This window comes from Trichomycterus rosablanca, chromosome 5, assembly GCF_030014385.1.
Source record: "Trichomycterus rosablanca isolate fTriRos1 chromosome 5, fTriRos1.hap1, whole genome shotgun sequence".
In the NCBI taxonomy this organism is placed as follows: domain Eukaryota; kingdom Metazoa; phylum Chordata; class Actinopteri; order Siluriformes; family Trichomycteridae; genus Trichomycterus; species Trichomycterus rosablanca.
This window is the reverse complement of record NC_085992.1, coordinates 31,987,066-31,991,013: the sequence shown is the minus strand read 5'-3', so window position 1 is coordinate 31,991,013 and position 3,948 is coordinate 31,987,066. Positions and strand designations below refer to the sequence as shown.

The 3,948-nt window shown below is 41.8% G+C and overlaps 1 protein-coding gene across 1 annotated transcript in view; it reads right to left on the bottom strand.

Annotated features, from left to right (window-relative positions):
• Positions 1-3,948, bottom strand: part of prepl (prolyl endopeptidase like) — a 39,278-nt gene that overhangs the window by 4,817 nt on the left and 30,513 nt on the right. The window lies entirely within an intron of this gene.

Below are 3,948 nucleotides of genomic sequence, written 5' to 3'. Positions count from 1 at the left end.
TGTGGTTGTTGGTGTTTTTTTCTGTTGAAACTTGGTTTGGAGCGATGTACGCCCATACGCGCTGTGGTGCCTTTTTCTAACCGACTACGGATGGGGGAACTTGGGCTCGTGGCCGTCCCATGGCTCTTCAGCCCAGAGCACAATAGAGCAGCCAGGCTACATGAGACCACTGCTACCCTTGCATTTAGAGGGTATGGACCATTACTGGCTTTAATCAGGATTTCCTAAACTGACCGTCGCATGCGGAACAAGTCTGGAGGACTTGCCAGGATACTACATAACCTGTTTGGAGCTTGCACCTTTTACACCCCACCGCCCCCACATGTGCTCTGATAGACATAAATGCAGAAAGACTGCTTCAGTATTGTTTCATTCTGCAGTTAATCACTCGTTTGGTTGTTATAAGCTTTTAATCATGCTGTTTCAGAGAATATAGACTATATATATATATATATATATATATATATATATATATATATATATATATATATATATATATATATATATATACAGTGTATCACAAAAGTGAGTACACCCCTCACACTTATCTTTGTATTCCTCACCTGATTGCCGCCACACATGCTTGAGACCATCTGAACCAAATAAATTAATCTTGGTCTCATCAGACCATAGGACATGGTTCCAGTAATCCATGTCCTTTGTTGACATGTCTTCAGCAAACTGTTTGCGGGCTTTTTTGTGTAGAGACTTCAGAAGAGGCTTCCTTCTGGTGTGACAGCCATGCAGACCAATTTGATGTAGTGTGCGGCGTATGGTCTGAGCACTGACAGGCTGACCCCCCACCTTTTCAATCTCTGCAGCAACGCTGACAGCACTCCTGTGCCTATCTTTCAAAGACAGCAGTTGGATGTGACGCTGAGCACGTGCACTCAGCTTCTTTGGACGACCAACGCGAGGTCTGTTCTGAGTAGACCCTGCTCTTTTAAAACGCTGGATGATCTTGGCCACTGTGCTGCAGCTCAGTTTCAGGGTGTTGGCAATCTTCTTGTAGCCTTGGCCATCTTCATGTAGCGCAACAATTCGTCTTTTAAGATCCTCAGAGAGTTCTTTGCCATGAGGTGCCATGTTGGAACTTTCAGTGACCAGTATGAGAGAGTGTGAGAGCTGTACTACTAAATTGAACACACCTGCTCCCTATGCACACCTGAGACCTAGTAACACTAACAAATCACATGACATTTTGGAGGGAAAATGACAAGCAGTGCTCAATTTGGACATTTAGGGGTGTAGTCTCTTAGGGGTGTACTCACTTTTGTTGCCGGTGGTTTAGACATTAATGGCTGTATATTGAGTTATTTTGAGGGAAGAATAAATTTACACTGTTATATAAGCTGCACACAGACTACTTTTCATTGTGTCAAAGTGTCATTTTGTCAGTGTTGTCCCATGAAAAGATATACTTAAATATCTGCAGAAATGTGAGGGGTGTACTCACTTTTGTGATACACTGTATATATATATATATATATGTATATATATATATATATATATATATGTATGCGTGTGTATATATATATGCATATACAGTGTATCACAAAAGTGAGTACACCCCTCACATTTCTGCAGATATTTAAGTATATCTTTTCATTTGACAACACTAACAAAATGACACTTTGACACAATGAAAAGTAGTCTGTGTGCAGCTTATATAACAGTGTAAATTTATTCTTCCCTCAAAATAACTCAATATACAGCCATTAATGTCTAAACCACCGGCAACAAAAGTGAGTACACCCCTTAGTGAAAGTTCCTGAAGTGTCAATATTTTGTGTGGCCACCATTATTTCCCAGAACTGCCTTAACTCTCCTGGGCATGGAGTTTACCAGAGCTTCACAGGTTGCCACTGGAATGCTTTTTCACTCCTCCATGACGACATCACGGAGCTGGCGGATATTCGAGACTTTGCGCTCCTCCACCTTCCGCTTGAGGATGCCCCAAAGATGTTCTATTGGGTTTAGGTCTGGAGACATGCTTGGCCAGTCCATCACCTTTACCCTCAGCCTCTTCAATAAAGCAGTGGTCGTCTTAGAGGTGTGTTTGGAGTCATTATCATGCTGGAACACTGCCCTGCGACCCAGTTTCTGGAGGGAGGGGATCATGCTCTGCTCAGTATTTCACAGTACATATTGGAGTTCATGTGTCCCTCAATGAAATGTAACTCCCCAACACCTGCTGCACTCATGCATCCCCAGACCATGGCATTCCCACCACCATGCTTGACTGTAGGCATGACACACTTATCTTTGTACTCCTCACCTGATTGCCGCCACACATGCTTGAGACCATCTGAACCAAACAAATTAATATTGGTCTCATCAGACCATAGTACATGGTTCCAGTAATCCATGTCCTTTGTTGACATGTCTTCAGCAAACTGTTTGCGGGCTTTCTTGTGTAGAGACTTCAGAAGAGGCTTCCTTCTAGGGTGACAGCCATGCAGACCAATTTGATGTAGTGTGCGGCGTATGGTCTGAGCACTGACAGGCTGACCCCCCACCTTTTCAATCTCTGCAGCAATGCTGACAGCACTCCTGCACCTATCTTTCAAAGACAGCAGTTGGATGTGACGCTGAGCACGTGCACTCAGCTTCTTTGGACGACCAACGCGAGGTCTGTTCTGAGTGGACCCTGCTCTTTTAAAACGCTGGATGATCTTGGCCACTGTGCTGCAGCTCAGTTTCAGGGTGTTGGCAATCTTCTTGTAGCCTTGGCCATCTTCATGTAGCGCAACAATTCGTCTTTTAAGATCCTCAGAGAGTTCTTTGCCATGAGGTGCCATGTTGGAACTTTCAGTGACCAGTATGAGAGAGTGTGAGAGCTGTACTACTAAATTGAACACACCTGCTCCCTATGCACACCTGAGACCTAGTAACACTAACAAATCACATGACATTTTGGAGGGAAAATGACAAGCAGTGCTCAATTTGGACATTTAGGGGTGTAGTCTCTTAGGGGTGTACTCACTTTTGTTGCCGGTGGTTTAGACATTAATGGCTGTATATTGAGTTATTTTGAGGGAAGAATAAATTTACACTGTTATATAAGCTGCACACAGACTACTTTTCATTGTGTCAAAGTGTCATTTTGTCAGTGTTGTCCCATGAAAAGATATACTTAAATATCTGCAGAAATGTGAGGGGTGTACTCACTTTTGTGATACACTGTATATATATATATATATATATATATATATACACATATACTGTATATACAGTATATACAAATATATATATATAAATTCATATATATATTTTTTTCTCCTCGAGTACAGTGTCATTTATGGCTAACTGTTTTGAGAAGCAATAGATGTGACAAAAGTATGTGCGTCTGAGTCAGTCTGTGTGAAATCACCTCGGTTCCATAATCACCCACAACAAAGAATTTGGACCCACTGTTATTTTAGGACTGAGAGCACACTGAAGGGTGCATTGTCCACCTTCAAATGGCTAGCCTCCACATATAACCACATACAACGTCCCAAATCCCCTTCAGGCATAGGCAATCATGTTTGCGAAGGCGCCCGACTGGCTGATAGCACCGCTTACTATTGAGCCCCGAATATGAGCGATAGTGGGCTAGTGTGTTTTACCTCTGTGCCATCTGAGCACTCTAATAATTAATAGTTAATCCTAATTTTCAGTGTTTCTAGTTGGTGTGGTATGTAGAATGTTTGAAATGAAATAGTACATACTCTTCCAAAGTCAAATAGTTTTAGTTTTGTTCTGGTTATTCACACCAGGTGTTTGATACAGAACGACTATTATAAATGTGTAAATATAGTAAGTAGCCTTTGCTGGGGCAGTCACACTAACTATTATTGTTAAATCAGCAATTATGTGACTGCACTTGGGGCATTTAGATGATGCCTTATTTGGTACTATTTTCATAACTGCAGATTTTTTGTTTTATTTTTTCCAACCAGTTAA